Source organism: Caretta caretta, chromosome 9, assembly GCF_965140235.1.
Source record: "Caretta caretta isolate rCarCar2 chromosome 9, rCarCar1.hap1, whole genome shotgun sequence".
In the NCBI taxonomy this organism is placed as follows: domain Eukaryota; kingdom Metazoa; phylum Chordata; order Testudines; family Cheloniidae; genus Caretta; species Caretta caretta.
In genome coordinates, this window is record NC_134214.1 from 79732251 (window position 1) to 79748766 (window position 16516).

At 43.1% G+C, this 16516-nt stretch overlaps 1 protein-coding gene and 1 long non-coding RNA gene across 7 annotated transcripts in view; one reads left to right on the top strand and one right to left on the bottom strand.

Annotated features, from left to right (window-relative positions):
• LOC125643011 (G-protein coupled receptor 83-like) overlaps positions 1-5772 on the bottom strand; it is a 29225-nt gene extending 23453 nt beyond the window's left edge. For all 5 annotated transcript variants that reach the window (XM_048865062.2, XM_048865059.2, XM_048865061.2 and 2 more), the window contains exon 1: positions 5560-5772. The gene's annotated coding sequence lies outside the window, so the exon portion shown is untranslated. The remainder of the gene's footprint in view (positions 1-5559) is intronic.
• Positions 5773-5853: 81 nt separating this feature from the next.
• The window catches only part of LOC125643018 (uncharacterized), a 215059-nt gene continuing 204396 nt past the window's right edge, over positions 5854-16516 (top strand). For both annotated transcript variants that reach the window (XR_012669992.1, XR_007358558.2), the window contains exons 1-2: positions 5854-5959; positions 8156-8292. This is a non-coding gene — a long non-coding RNA (uncharacterized LOC125643018). The remainder of the gene's footprint in view (positions 5960-8155; positions 8293-16516) is intronic.

Here is a 16516-nt window from a genome sequence, read left to right on the forward strand (position 1 = left end):
CCCTAAATGTGGTTCTAATAATCTTCTTCACAGGCCAGACACACTTCCAGCCTGGGCCCAATTCTATTCCCCTGTTCAGTCTTAGTTGTTTCCAGCAGTCATCTTGGGTGGTGTAGCAAGGGAGAACTAACAACCTTGGATTACCTCACTCCCCACCCTTAAATAGGATTTGCATAAGGCAGGAGTGCTTTCTTTCCTAGTTTGACCCCACTTCCCTTACAGTGGAAAGTTACAAGAAGTCCCAGGTAATTTTTTAGTATCAGGTGACAAGACCACCTGACTCTGTAGGGCCCCTGTAGCCATTCTTCACAGGCTGACCCACAGGTTCACAGGAAGACTAAGTGTCCTTGTTGATGGGCCATCAGCACTGTTTGGCTTTTCCATTGTTGCACCTGAAGCGTTGGCAGTGGGTGTCACCCAAAGTAGCATAGTTGAAATACAGATACATCGTCAATATTCCTAATTTCAGATACAGAAATGGCACATGCATACAAATAGGATAATTGTATTCAGTAAACCATAACCTTTCCAATGATATCTCACATGACCCATCTTGCATAAAGTACATCTCAGTTATGTCATTCATATCATACACATATTTTCATAAAGAATATGGAATGACACATCACACATGCTACTTAAAAGTTGCACCAATGTTATTTTGCATATCCCTCTGCCTGTGAAACCAGATGCCTTCACTATTGTAAGTGCAACTCAACAGGCCTCAGAGGGAAAGGAAACCTTTGAAAAATTCCTAAAATAGCTTTGAATCGCACACTTTTAAGGATTGTATACCTCACAAGCTTCTGGGGCTTAGCCTTAAACTGTTGGACAAGAGAGATTTCTGGCTTTCTACTGGGACAAAGACCAAGGCCGCGTACTTTAAACATGTCACCTAACTATTGTCACTGTTGTGCCAGGGTAACCTGCAAAGAAGGAAACACTTTGGCAGGTTGATTTTTCTTTTTTAAAACATAGTAGCTGTTTGAAGCTGCTCAAAGGTTTGTAAGTGGGGAAACATTCTCTCTCTCTCTCTCTCTCTCACACACACACTCTCTCTCTCTCTCTCTCTCTCTCTATAGCCCTCTATTTTTTTCAGAAAAGGAGTACTTGTGGCACCTTAGAGACTAACCAATTTATTTGAGCATGAGCTTTCGTGAGCCACAGCTCACTTCATCAGATGTGGCTCACGAAAGCTCATGCTCAAATAAATTGGTTAGTCTCTAAGGTGCCACAAGTACTCCTTTTCTTTTTGCGAATACAGACTAACACGGCTGTTCCTCTGAAACCTGTCATTATTTTTTTCAGGTGGTCTAGTAAGAGGCAGTAGAGTGAGCAATTTGTACACTCACTGAATGATCCAGTGCCCCAGCCACAATATACCAAGTTAGACATGCAGGTATAATGGGTGGTGAGTTTAGTGAATTCAAAGGGCCAGTCTCTATAGATAATTCTCCCTTCCAGGTGGTCCTTCTATTTCAACCATGAAGCACCGAGTGAGAGCAGTTTGTGGGGGAAGTTTACATTGTGCTATCTCTGCTAAGAGGATAAGCAGGTGACTGGGTCAGGCCTGCCAATCTGGCATCTTTCACCACCCACTAAACTCAGTAAAAAATGTTAAGGAGAAATGTGATCCCACACAGAGACTGTAAATCTCAAATACAATCAATAAACGCCTGTGGAAAGCAAGAATTCTAAAGCTTTGCCTCCCTTTTGTTTCCAATAAATGTTGCCCCTAGCTGGGTCGAGGGAGGGGAATTTATTGGCCGGTGTTTCTGACCCTTTCACCAAACTGACCAAACCCACAGTCTTGTATTTCTACTGCTGTCTGCCAGTGCTGGGGGATACCCCAATACCCAAGTTCTGTGTTGTTCCCAGAGGATGATATTTCTTGCCCATTGTATACACTATCCTTTCAATGCAGCATAAGCACAGGGCACTGACTTACCCTCCTCCCCACCTCCCAGAACTGTTTATCAGTAATAAAAATCTCTGTGATAGCACCTTATATTTGCTTGCTGCTCTACGACTATGCACCCAAATGCCGCAAGGAGCTCTGCCCCATGCCTACTGTGATGTAGTATACACCCCACGCAGGACTGGAAGGGGTTAAGGTGGCCAGGGAGGCCAATTAACTCCACAGGTGGGGCCTATATAAAGCCAGTTAGCTAGCAACAGAAGGAGGCTACTGGGAAGTAGGATGCAGTCACTCGCTGAGTGGAGGGAGTTGGGAGGCTGGCAAACTCAGAGAGAGGGGAAGCCATGAAGGTAGGTGAAGGCTCTGGGGAATAGCAGCAAGGAATAGGAATGCAGACCTTGGCTGCTGACCAGAAGGCCCCTGAGCTGGAACCTGGAGTAGAGAACAGGCCTGGGTTTCCCTACCAGACACTGGGAATGTGGCACCAACCAGGCAGGGGACAGCAGATTGCCTGGGACAGTTTGTTTCCCTTCAGCTGGGTCACCATACACTATCCCCGGGAATCATGAAGAGGAGGTTGCAGTTCCTAGAGTGAGGATATGCCAGGAGAGACACCACCAGAGAAGGGCTCAATACCTGGCCAGAGCTCATCCTCAGGATAGCCAGGAGGAGGCACCACTAATGGTGAGTTCCCTTATGGTACCTACACAGAACTCCATGCAGCATTGGGGCCATAACAGGAGATGTTCCCTGCCTTGAAAAACACATGCTTTAAGCTAGATAAGACACAGGATAAAAGCAGAGGGAAGGTGGGTTGTGAGAATTACTGATGAATTAAAGGACTGCTGGAAGAAGTGCATTCGATATGAAAGAAGAACATGAGGGTGCAAGGCAGATGAGAAGAGGAAGACCCTCTAGCATGTGAGGGAACATGATGGAAGAAAGGAAGCCAAGACTGGATGGAGAGAAAGGATACAACAAGGCAATACATGTGTATAATATGTAGTGTAGGGGCTCTGTAAGGATACAGAACAGTGACCAAAGTGGGCAATGCTGGCTGGAAAGGGGGCATAGCTTTCCCTGCATGTCTGAATATCTTTTTCCTTCATGTCTGCCTGAGTTTCTGGAAAGTCTTTTGGGACAGTGTTAAGGGTGATCTATAAAAACAAGTGGATAAAAATACAGGTCTTGGAAGAAAGTATCCAAGAGACTGAAGGAAGCATGAATCCTGAAAACAGCTCATTGAATGCACTCTTCTACCCATTAAATTGTTCACGAGAGAAAGATGGACTATAGGGGAAATCCAAGAGCTTTTAGCTGCTAAAGTACAGCGGGAGTAATAAAACAGGGGGAAAAAATTCTGATTTTCTGAACACCGAAATAATACTGGGGGGGTGGTTAGCCTTTGACTGTGATGGTGTTTTGCTTTTGCATGACACGAGAGCCAGGGCACATTCAATGAAACTGGAAGGCAGCAGAAGTCACACAAAAAAGGAGTGTGTTTTTTTTTTTTTTAAAAAAGGCACAATTAGCCCATGAAACTCGTGTTACAAGATATCTTTGAAGCCAAGAACTTAGCAGGATTCTAAAAGGACTGGGTGTCCATATCGATAATGAGAATACCCAGATTTACATTAAGTAAGGATTTTACAAAGAGTGCGGAAAGGATATGAACCCTGTAGTAACTTTAATTTAATCAATTCCTTGTTGTCCTATTCAGCATCATTCTGATCCCCTTTAGGCCACCACTAGGTCTGACCTTTCCATCCTCCTTTCTTTCTCTTTCTTCCCCTCTTCCCATCTTTGAGAGTCTCCGTGACTCCTTCCTTTGCATTTCCGTTCCTGCAGCAATTCCCAGCTCTTCTAGCGCTTTAGTCCCCCCCCCCATCCCACCCTCTTTTTCTGTTCTGTCTGCTAGAATGATCTGCCATGGAATGGTTAATGCTGATGTTGAAGTACCATGAATGGGCTTTGAAGCTGATGTGTCAACTTAGATGAATGGGGAGTGGGTTGGTTCACACCCCTCAGAGCTATCTTATCAGGCTCTCTGCAGACTCAAGCAGACACTGTCAGTTTACACTGGTTTAACATTTGGAAGGTTTTCTTTGCAACCATAAAAGATAATTACTTTTTTTTTTAAACATGAAAGTTGAGTTTCTGGAGAATGTGGCTAGGTCATGTGGGCCGCATACATACACTATGGGGCCAGATCTGGTTTGCCAGTCATACGTCTGACAGACCTCCTGAAAGTGGTGGAGGTTAGGAGGAAACTTCCCCTGAGGACAGGTTATTCTATAAAAGTGGAATTTTTAAAAGTGTCCAAGGCACATGAGTCCCACTGAGCCAGTAGCACTTGGGTGTCTAAGTCATTTAGGTAGGGTGGGATTTTCCAACCTACCTAAACGGGCCATTACAGAGTTTCTTCCAGTGTCATTTGAAGTAACCAGTACTGGCCACTGTTGGAGACAGGATATTGGATCAGATGGACTACAGGTCTGATCTGGGATGGAAATTCCTATTTGTGTGTGTTTAAGCTAAAACTAGATTGTGCTCTTGTCATAACTGAAACATTCTGTTTTTGTGTGTGAACAGAGCTTGCTTAGCAAGCAGATTTTTGTACATTCAATAGATTTATATATTATCTGGAGGAAAACTGAAGTAGACAGCTTCAGATACATTTTACATGTTTCTTTTATGAGGCATCACCATCTCTTTTGAACATATGTCTAACTGTTTAAAAACATCTTTTCTGTTTAACAAGCATCTTCACAGTCACAACCTGACAGTTAAATCCCATTCTGAATATATAAGTATTACTGAAACTGTTCCTCCATTGCTTTGTCAACCCAGGGTAAAAGCAAATAAACTATTTAATAAAATCAGATATTAAAAGTACCAATTATGCACAGATTACAGGCAAAATCTAATGGAGAACAAATTACCTTGTCTTTAATTTATTTCTCATTCTGCCCTCCACTCACATTTGCTTGATTTTGTACAGAAATCCCCAAGAATTATTACGTCAGCTTTAAAAGGCAATTTCTTTAAGTACTGTCACAAAAGTGTCTCCAATTAAAAAAATAAGGGCAGCAACAGAGATTCTCCAACAATTGCAGCAGTGTCTCCGGGATTTCTCTCTGTTTCCAGTTAGGAATTTATTTAGGGATCTGCAAAGAAGTACATTCCAGCTTCACACCCTGATCTGAGCGATCAGTGATGTGTTGTGTAAAACGCTTTCTATTCAACGGGTCTCTTCAGAGAGCATAGAAAAGTCACACCCAGGGAAGTATTGCAATCTAGTGACTCTCTCTCTCTCTCACTCACACACACAAAACCCTGGATATATTTTGCAGTCTAGTCTCTCTCTCTCTCTCTCACACACACACACACACAGTTACAATAGAGTGAAATGCATGCCAACACCCCCAGGTAACTAGTGCAGTCGAGCCACACACAAACCCCTCAGAGATTGCAAGCTAGTGGCACACACAAACTCTGTCCATTTTTTTTAAAGTGTGTGATAACAATGCCGATTGCCTCCACAAGAAGCTAAATTCACAGAGCTGCTGCATTGAGCCAAGCGCAGCAAAACAGCGTTCGTTCTCCCTTTGCTACCTATTTAACTTCGCTTCTTTACCCACCTGCTGCAGCGAGCGGTCTCGCAGCCACCACAGCAGCTCCTGGCCCGGAGGAGCGGCTCTCCGTTGGCCCCGCTACTTTGCGAGAGGCTGGTTGCATCCCCGGGATCCCCCCTCCTAGCCCTGTTCGCCCGCAGCAGCAGGCTGGAGGGGTGGGGGACCAGCCTGTTGCACTCTCACATGGTGCCGACCGCCCGCTCCCCCGCAGCTGGCCACACGTGCGACGCTGCCCGGCCAATCAGAGGCAGCAGCAGGCAATGGGGGGAGGTGCCTGCTCTCGTTCACAAAACAATGGGCTCCCCGCCCTGGGTGGGCCCTGGCGATCTGCAGCGCGCGGCTGAGCAGCCGGTGTGGATACCGCACCAGCAAACCCAGCCGAGCAGGTTGCAGCCCTAAGGGCACGGTGAGTGCCTTGAGCAAGGACTGAGGGAGGCTATGCTTTGAGCAGGGGGGTGGACTAGATGATCTCCGGAGGTCCCTTCCAACCCTGATATTCTGTATACTGATTGCCAGGCTGCCTGCCTGTCTCGCTTTCTGGCTACCTTCTCCTATAGAGCCCATCAATATGGCATCTCGCTGCTTAAATTACATTGACTTTTTTTGAATGGGTTATTTAGGCAAGTCGCTTTGCTGCGTCATGCCTCAGTTTCCCCACCTGTGCTAAACATACTCACCTTCCTTGGTAAAGTGCTTTGAGATCTGTGGATTGCATGCTCTGCATAACAGCTAGGTATCATTAGTTTGCAAAATCAATCCTACAGTCAACCCAGGAGAAATCAGACAGTAACCAGGTCCTGCCTCCCCCCCCCAAAGTGAATAGCTCAATTCCAGGTTGCCGGGAGATGGGTATGCAGAAGTAACCTCCTCAGGCAGGTAAAGAAGAGAAGACAGGGAGGCATCCGAATCACATCATTCTGAAGGAGGTGCTGGAATCAAGGCAGGAGGAAGAGACTGCCAGTTGGACTGTCTTATTCTGTAGCCTTCAAACTAGTGATACATACTCTCTCCAACCAAAAGGAATTGGGTTGAAATGCAAGCCACCATGAGATGTTCTTTTGTTTTTGTTTTTTTTAAATAGAGACAAGAAAATCCAAAATGGAGCTCACTGTATGTGCAATATACACAGGCTGGAGGTGATTTTAACACTGGTTGTATTAGAGTTCTTGCTTCTAATATAACATTACGTATGCACTTAGAGTCGACCCAGCCTAGGCGCTCACACCCTCATGTGGCTGTATTATTCAGCTAAACACCAAAGGAACCGATCTATGTATTTAACTAAAAACACCCATCATCGTTTAGTGATTCTTTTGTTTCTTTGCTTCAGCATCAGATGTCTGCATAGTGCTTTATAGACAGAGAAAGGCACAGCCATGTACCAAGGAATGTACAGTAGGGACTTGTCTTCCCTAGCAGTTTCGCAAGAGTTATGGCCCAAGTGTTCCTGTTAACGTTTGCACAGCAATTTGCCAATGCAAGGTGCTATCTAAATGTTGTTGTTGTTATGTCATAATAAAATGTAGGGATTAGAAAATGAGAGATTAGATACACCTGAAAACAAACAAACAAACCTGTAGTTCCTTTAGAATTTGAATTTTATTGATGGTGGGGGATGCTAAGCAGAAGAACGAGAATTGAGTGCTCATTTCAAACAAGAAATTTGATTTCTACCAAAATCAGTGAAGCCACATGAAACAAGAAATACCTTGTGTCTTTCTGCCAAGAGGTGCCAAATCAGATATCCCCTGGTGCTGATGACAAAGGATTCATCTGTCCCACCAATCAACTTAAAAGCCACAGTTCTCCAAGCCCAGCTAGTATGAAATGTAAGCAGCTGTGCTGCTTATTAGAAAGGAAATTCTCTAAAAGCCTGATTCAAAGCCCGGAGAACTCTATGGGAATCTTTCCATTGACTTTGCCAGGCTTTGGATTGAGTCCTAAAACAGGAAAGTTCAAAGTGATGTGAAAAATGTAGTTACCCTGCTAGGAGTCTGGGTTATAATCATTGTTTTGAAAATTGCCAGCAGCAAAGATTTAGGCAACCTACTTTCAGGTCAGATTGAGTGGGCTGTTAGCCTAGAATGTTTTGTGATGGTGTGAAGCACTTGTGTTATATAGAAAACTTGGAAACACAATGTGCGGGGGGGAAAACCCCTTCAAACCTGGCCTAAACATTTTGGTTTAAGATCTTTAGTGGATATTTTTTATTTTTAGTTGCTGATTGTTCCTACTCCTAGGAACTTGTTTTCCTGTTTCTGAGGCTCCTGTTAACTGATTCTGGTATCTGAATAAAATATAGTCTAGAGAAGGATTTCAAGAGGTAGTTGGAAAGTGGTATTGCTCTTCACATTTTCCTTCCCACCATGTGCATTTTTCTTACCTTGATGTTTTGTTAAGTTTCAGTGTTCTAGATGATATCCCAGTTCATTATTCTTTACAAGGCTACTACGACGGTATACATTTATGGCTGGCATTAGTATTGCCTTTCCTTTCTTATTTAGTACCATATGATACTCCTGATTTCACTACAAACCTGATCCCCAAAGCTGTTCAGTGTCAAAAAGGGAACTGAAAGATGACAATCCCTTTCCCTCTACAGCACAAATAGCCAAAATATGGGAAGGTGCCATTAAAGTGTTGACAAGCTACAAACATGGATTTGACTCCTGGCAGGATGGATAAGATGAGCTGTAATGCCTTGGCGAGTGATCTTCTGGGGAACACCAAGTGAAAATGGTGAGATTCTTCCATAAGACTCTCAGATAATCTAGATGGCTATAAATCCTGCGACCAGTCCATGCTTGACATTGTTGGAAATGGATTTTTCATTGTACCTACAGTCTCATTTAGAAAATACACAGTCCAGAGAGAGGATAAAAAATGAGTGTGTGTGTGTATTCCAAAGTGTCCTAAGACTTCATTTTCCTTTGACAAATTCTGCACCATTCCCAGCCAGCCAGCTGGATTCCTTAGGGTAACTGTGCCAGCTAAACAGATGTAACTCCAAGGTAGAAATTGGTCAATTGTCTTTATGGTTAACAGCAGATAATAAACACTCCCACATGGAGAAGTGTTAATATAACACATTGAAGAATGGGGCTGTGAGCCCCTGAAGGGCTGCTAGACCTCTCTGTGGAGAATCAGGGCTACTGAGCTCAGATCAGAGCTAGAGTGCAGGGCAAGCAGAGTGTTTTCCTTTAAAATTCGTGTTCCTTACGTGCCTTTGGTGTTGGTGAAATGTGCTGGTCTGATGTCCCTATAGAACAAAGTCCTTTGTAAATCTTTAGTGGAACATTATTAGTTTAAGCTTCTCTTGCACTGTCCCAAGCCAATATTCTTCATCTTGACTCTGGAGAGTACCTCAGTGAGTAGGCAGGTCTCCAGCAAGATCGTGTTTTTATATAGGAATTGAATTAATTACATATCTGATTCTGACAGGTATAAAGAGGGCAATTTGTGGGTTTATCATCTCAATGATTTTTTTGCATCTGTTCTCTGATTGTGATATTCAACAGCATCTGAATACTCCATTCATAATGATCCATTTGTATTTTTCCTGCCTACTACATTTCACTCTTAACATTCTAGTGGTTTATAACCATGTGTAAATTCAGGGATGAAATCTGAAGAGTTCATAGTAGCCAAATTCCAATATCTCTGGGAGTAATTATTTAATTACATATGTGCTCTAGCATCTTCTGAAGCGCACACATCACTAACTGTTTATAAATTAAAATCCGATCTATTAAAATCAGTGCATCTTGCATTTCTTGGTACCTTGTTTATGAAATTCATTTTTCCCCCAAACTGCATACTCTTTGAAATATCATCTTGCCCTGATTTGCAGTTTGCGAAGGTACTTACTTTCTAGGTACCAAGGCCCCAATTCAGCAAAGCACTTACGCCTAGTCTACACTACGGGGTTAGGTCAAATTTAGCCGCCTTAGATTGATTTAAAAATGACTGCGTCCACACAACCAACCCCGTTCTGTCGACCTAAAGGACTCTTAAAATCGACTTCTGTACTCCTCCCCAACGAGGGGAGTAGCGCTAAAATTGACCTTGCTGTGTCGAATTTGGGGTAGTGTGGACACAAATCGATGGTATTGGCCTCCGGGAGCTATCCCAGAGTGCTCCATTGTGACCGCTCTGGACAGCACTTTGAACTCCGATGCACTAGCCAGGTACACAGGAAAAGCCCTGGGAACTTTTGAATTTCATTTCCTGTTTGGTCAGCATGGCAAACTCAGCAGCACAGGCAGCAGAGACCCCAGAATCATAGAGCGTAGAATGTTTCTACGCTCCCCTTATCACCGTCCCTGAGGTTATCACAGATAAGAAGGTGAAAAAATGCACTCGCAATGACGTGTTTTCCAAGCTCATGCAGTCCTCCCGCATTAATAGGGCACAGCTTAATGCGTGGAGGCATTCACTGGCAGAGGCCCGGAAAGAATTAAGTGTGTGCAAAGAGTGGAGGCAGGACGCGATGCTGAGGCTAATCGGGGAGCAAACGGACATGATGAAGTGTCTATTGGAGCTGCAGGAAAGCCAACAAGAGCACAGACCCCCCGCTGCATCCACTGTATAACCGCCTACCCTCCTCCCCATGTTCCATAGCCTCCTCACCCAGACACCCAAGAATGGGGGGTGGGGGGAGAGAGAGGCTATGGGCACCCACCCACTCCACTCCAGAGGATGGCCCAAGCAACAGAAGGCTTTAATTCAAACAGTTTGATTTTTAGTGTGGCTACAATAAGCAATGTGGTCTTGTCCTTTCCCCCTGCCGCATCCCACCTGGCCTTGTCCGTTATCTCATTTTTTAAAAAATTAATAAAGAAAGAATGCATGGTTTCAAAACAATAGTTACTTTATTTTGAAGTGGGGAGGGTGGTTAGCTTATAGGGAATTAAAATCAACAAAGGAGGCGGGGTTGCATCAAGGAGAAACACACACAACTGTCACACCGAAGCCTGGCCAGTCATGAAACTGGTTTTCAAAGCCTTTCTGATACACAGCATGCCTTGCTGTGCTCTTCTTATCACCCCGGTGTCTGGCTGCTCAAAATTGGATGCCAGGCGATTTGCCTCAACCTTCCACCCTGCCATAAACATCTCCCCCTTACACTCACAGATATTATGGAGCACACAGCAAGCAGCAATAACAATGGGAATGTTGGCTGTGCTGAGGTCTGACCAGCAACGCCAGCGAGCTTTTAAACATCCAGAGGCTTTTAAACATCCAAAGGCACATTCTACTCCCATTCTGCACTTGCTCAGTCTATAGTTGAACTGCTCCTTACTACTGTCCAGGCTTCGTGAGCCATGGGAGCAAGGGGTAGGCTGGGGTAGGTGTGACCATGCAGTGCTGCCAGCTGGGAGAGCAGCCTGAGGCAGAAACCTCCAGGCTCGCAGAAGAGCAGAATTGCAGCGGAAGTGGTGGAGCCGTACACCCTGGACAAGGATGGCTAGCAGTCCTACTGCACCATCTGCTGCGAAGGCACTCAGGAGCTGCTGCTGTGTAGCAATGCCAGCTGCTGCAGGTGCTTCTGTGTCGAATGCTTGGAGGTCCTGGTAGGGCAAGGTACCTCAGCCCAGGCAAAAGAGCAAGAGCCCTGGTGCTGTTACATGTGTCAACCACAGAAGTGCTATGGGGTGTTACAGCGCCGACTGGACTGGAATGTACAGCTGCAAGACTCCTTCATCAGTGACAAAGGACAGAAATATGATGCACCTAAAAAGAGTCACTACCCTTGATAACGGAACATGAGTGATTGCATTGGCTACTTGGATCACAGCAGCCCCCACACTAAATTTGTTATACCAATAAAATAAAAACAAGCAGGATCTTATTAGAGGGGATAAGACAAAATGTCACATTTATTGTGAATACAAAAAGAATCATAGTAGGCAGTCAGTTATAGCTATAACATTTCATTCAGTTTCACATTCATTCACACGTTCGTTCATGCACACACACAGGTTCTGCAGCTGCTGTATAGTTACCAGTCCTGAATGTAGCTTGAGTTCATGGCTGGGTTCGTAGCTTGTGGAGGCTAACAGGCCAGGAAAGCCAGGCACAAGGAAGAGCTGGGGTCTCTGTTGGGCATGCACCGATGCCCTTCCATGTTGGCAGCAGAATGTTACCCTCCAAAGTCTGCCATCTCACCCATCCTTTTTGTAGGCTTTAGTTTGAATCCAGAGTCTATAGGTCTTGCTGTGTCACGCTGCGTCTGGGTTTGGTGTGATTGATCACCCGTCAATTGCAGACATGACTGTCAGCCTAGGAAAGTTTTGATGTTTCTTCAATTGTACTTTTGCTCTTTTCTTTTGAGGGTGGACTCCTCTTACTTTGTCAGGGCTGTTGTCTGCATCTTCAGCCTTGGGTGTTTACACTTTATTTCATCAGGACAGGCTGGGGCTGGAAGTTGATTCCATCATCCATCCATACCTCGTTCACACATCTAAACTAATAAGATTACAGCAGGATTTTGCAAAAGTGAAGGTTGCAGCAAGCTTTTACAAACGGAGTGAGCATTTTAAAATGGAGTTTGGGACAAGTTAAAATGGAGTTTGTTACAATATAGACAAGTATAATGAATGACAAACAGTGAGCAGAAGTTACAATGTTGAAACAATGTAAGTTTCAGTGATTTAAGCAGCAGTTCGATTGAAAGTGAAACTCAATTAGCCAGTTATCGGGGTAACCGGTTTAATGAATGAATGTTGTTTCATTCATAAAACTTTGCTTGTGAAGTTATATTAATACAGTGAACAATTAAAAACAATTTCATTGATCAGTTCTACAGACTTGCCCACAACAGCAGCGGTGACGGTGAGCTGAGCAGGCTCTATGCTCGCCGTGGTATGGCGTCTGCAAGGGTAACCCAGGAAAAAAGGCGCAAAACGATTGTCTGACGTTGCTTTCATGGAGGGAGGGGTGACTGACGACATGTACCCAAAACCACCCGCGACAATGATTTTGCCCTATCAGGCACTGGAATCTCAACCCAGAATTCCAGTGGGCAGCGGAGACTGCGGGAACTGTGGGATAGCTACCCACAGTGCACTGCTCTGTAAGTCGATGCTAGCCACAGTAGTGAGGACACACTCCGCTGACTTAATGTGCTTAGTGTGGACATACGCAATTGACTGTATAAAATCAAATTCTAAAAATTGACTTCTATAAAATCGACCTAATTTCATAGTGTAAACATACCCTTAGTCATGCTCTTAACTTTAGAGCACTTGTTTATGTTCCATTCAAGTTAATGCTTAAGCACGTGCTTAAGTGTTTTCCTGAATTGAGGGTCTACAACTGTTTACAATCTCAAATAAGGGAATAAAATTCATTTCAATCAAGGTAATAGTCAAAGAATGACCAGTTTGAGTTGTCATGTATCCTTTGAAATTATCTGAGCTTAAATGAAAACACTTTAAATTGAATTTATGCAGTGTTGTTGTAGCCACATTGGTCCCAGGATATAGCTTGTCTCTCTAACCAACAGAAGTTGGTCCAATAAAAGACATTACCTCAGCCATCTTGTCTCTCTTAAATTGTATTTGGCTTTTAAAGTTCTGTTGAAATTAAAGAGTGTAATGCTGTATGATTGAAATACGACCATTTATATCATTAAGATTGCCACTGTTAGACAATTGCAACAAATCTTGGACAAAGTACATCATGTAAGTTGTCAATGGAAAAGTTAGGATTTGCTAAGTATGATTATCCTGTTTATATGCATGTATCATTTTTGCATCTGAAGTAATAAATATTGACTATGTACTGGCATCCTTCATATGTGCTGTATTCCTTGGATAACAACCATCAGGCAAGATCTACATTGAAGCCAGACGGCTATGTATTTGATGGCCCATTAAAGACAGTTAACTCTCCCAATGGGCCATAGAAAAAACTCATCCTTCCCAGTACTACTTCCCGTGGATGTCTTTCCATGGATATGGGCAATGGCTGCTCCTGTGAGTCAGCAAGCCATGTAAGGACATGTGATATGTTCATGGACTCCATCTTGTTCAAGTAATTTTTCACAAACTGGGCTGTGAGTTTGTTTGAAACATAAAATTTCCAGACACATGGCCAAGGGTATAAAAGACTCCTGGCAGGACTCCTTTTTGCCTCTTTCCTGCTCTGATTCTCTGGACTCTGGATTTACAACTAAAAGGAGCATATATGGACGGAGGACCTTCCAATCTTTAGGAAGTTACCAGAGACTTTACAAGACAGCAATCTATAACATTATTTCTACAAACTGGATATAAGAATATTGCAGTTATTGTATGTATATGATCCATTAACCATTTAACTCTCTCCTTCTTTTCTTTTCTTAATAAGACCTTTAGATTTTAGTTACTGAAGGATTGGAAGCAGCGTGGGTAGGATCTGAGTTGACCTGGCTGTGTGGCTGATCTCTTGAGATCAGAAGAACCCTTTCTTTGATGAAATGGGCTTTCAGTAACCACTCATCATAGAGTCCAGTGTCTGTGTGGTGAAACTAGCCTAAGGAGACTGTATTTTTGACTTCTTGTTAACTAGTGTGGTGACACAGAAGTTGTTACTGGCTTGGTGTAATCTTATGATAGAATAACCTTCAGTTTGGGGTGAATCTACCCTATTTCTCAGCAGTTTGTTCTGAATCTGGCATCCTCAGCTGTGACCCACCAAGGTGCACTGACAATAGGGAACTATCCCTCTTTTAAATGGTAGCTGAATTTAATTTGCAAATTTAAACTGAATAATTTCTGCCTGGATGGATACAAAATACTTCCCTCCTCTTTTCTTTATACACTCTATGGAATATTCTATTCATCAGTCTACTTCTATCTTTGCTTTCATTTTGACTGCCATTTGCCTATTTTATTACCTCCTATTTGAATTAAATACTCATTTCTGGGGCTTCCAATGTATCTTGTTACTGAGCACGCTGGTTGTTCCCCCCCCACCCCGAGTAAAAAGATTGCTTGGTTGTCTTTTGTGCATATTTCGTGGGTGATGCTCACAGTATCCACCTGCTTCTGTGGAGCTTTTGCAAACCATAGATATCAAAGGCATCCAGTAGTTACCTTCATTTGTTGTTTTTAAATTGTTGTGCTTATGGGTGATTAGATACTATAGAGGTGGGTGCATTAGAAATACAGCGGATACATAGATGTTCGAGAAGTTACACTTTGGCATTTCAAGAAGTCTTTCTTTTGCACCATAACTTTAAATATCAATATCATCATCATCATCATCAAACAACTCAAAGTGTGTAGCTAGCAAACTAAAATGTGTCTAAATGTACACCTACACACTCTGACTGCATACAAGGGACAAGTGATCTACCAGGGGATCATTTATAATCCCCTCTGAGGAGCCCCAAGTTGGGCACCCAAAGACTGTGGCACTGAAAATCACTAGTGAAAATCGGATGAGTCCGAGTTCACGCAGGAAGTCAGTGGCAGAGCCAGAACCTCGAGTCAGTGCCTTCTCACACGACTATTTTCCTTTTGGATCTTATTTCACCTGAATTGAGATCACTGAGTTTAGACTAAAAGTACGTGTTACTCACTGAAAACTGATCTGTGCAATCCAGTTGTAGCCATGTATTTGAATGGGAACAGTGCCTTTCAACTCGCTGTTTCAGACTGACGTCTGCCATTAGCATATATTTTTAACAGCTTTTATATTGCTCACTAGGGAGTAGGAGAAGGGGTCAATTTCAATAGCCTTCAAACAAGAAAAGGCAAACAATAAAATAGCAATTATGCTTGATTTTCTTCAGATAGTTTCAAAATGTGATTAGTATTCAGAACACAAGTGACAAATGTGATTGCTGCCAGTAATGGAACATCAGAGAGGATAGAAAAGAATTTGTTTGCAAATGGGCTAGAAGTCAGAGAACTGGTGTACTTTCAGATAGATCAGTTGTAGATCTGCTCTTCATTCTTCCATTGAATGCCTGATCCTGAAGACACTTGTGCATCGGCTTAACATGATGCACCTGAGCAGCTGTATTGAATCATACGGGACAACTCACATGTGTAGGTATTTGCAGAACTGGAGTCCTAATTTTCTTTCCCCTATTGTTTAAATTCCTGGGGTGAAATCTTGAGAGTTTTGCAATGACTTCAGTTAGGATTTCACCACTGAAACTGAACCTCAGATCCAGAACTCAGTGCTTGGTCTGCATGGCTGGTCTGGGCAGATGCAGAGAGGAGTAGAAATTCTCCTTTCCTTCCTAGTCTACTTTGTGATAGGTACTTCGGTCTAGTGGTTATTAATACATGATTGTTATCGATTAAAAATGTTGGTAAATGTACACACAAACCCAAATATGATATCAGTGTGAAGAAAAGGACAAAAACAAGAAAAAATTGCAATGCCTTTTTTTTAAATCAAACCACTAAATAAATAGATTCTCTCCTCAATTCAGATTTTACATTTACTGTTCATTCAAGCCCTACTGAACACTATCTTTCATTTGTAGAAGTAGCTGATGAACTCTTTTCAGAGTAGCAGCCGTGTTCGTCTGTATTCGCAAAAAGAAAAGGAGTACTTGTGGCACCTTAGAGACTAACCAATTTATTTGAGCATGAGCTTTCGTGAGCTACAGCTCACTTCATCGGATGCATAAAAGTGGAAAATGCAGTGAGGATATTTTTATACACACAGACCATGAAAAAATGGGTGTTTATCACTACAAAAGGTTTTCTCTCCCCCACCCCACTCTCCTGCTGGTAATAGCTTATCTAAAGTGACCACTCTCCTTACAATGTGTATGATAATCAAGGTGGGCCATTTCCAGCACAAATCCAGGGTTTAACAAGAACGCCTGAGGAACGGGGGAAGGAGGGGGGGGGTTTGTAGGAAAAAACAAGGGGAAATAGGTTACCTTGCATAATGACTTAGCCACTCCCAGTCTCTATTCAAGCCTAAGTTAATTGTATCCAATTTGCAAATGAAT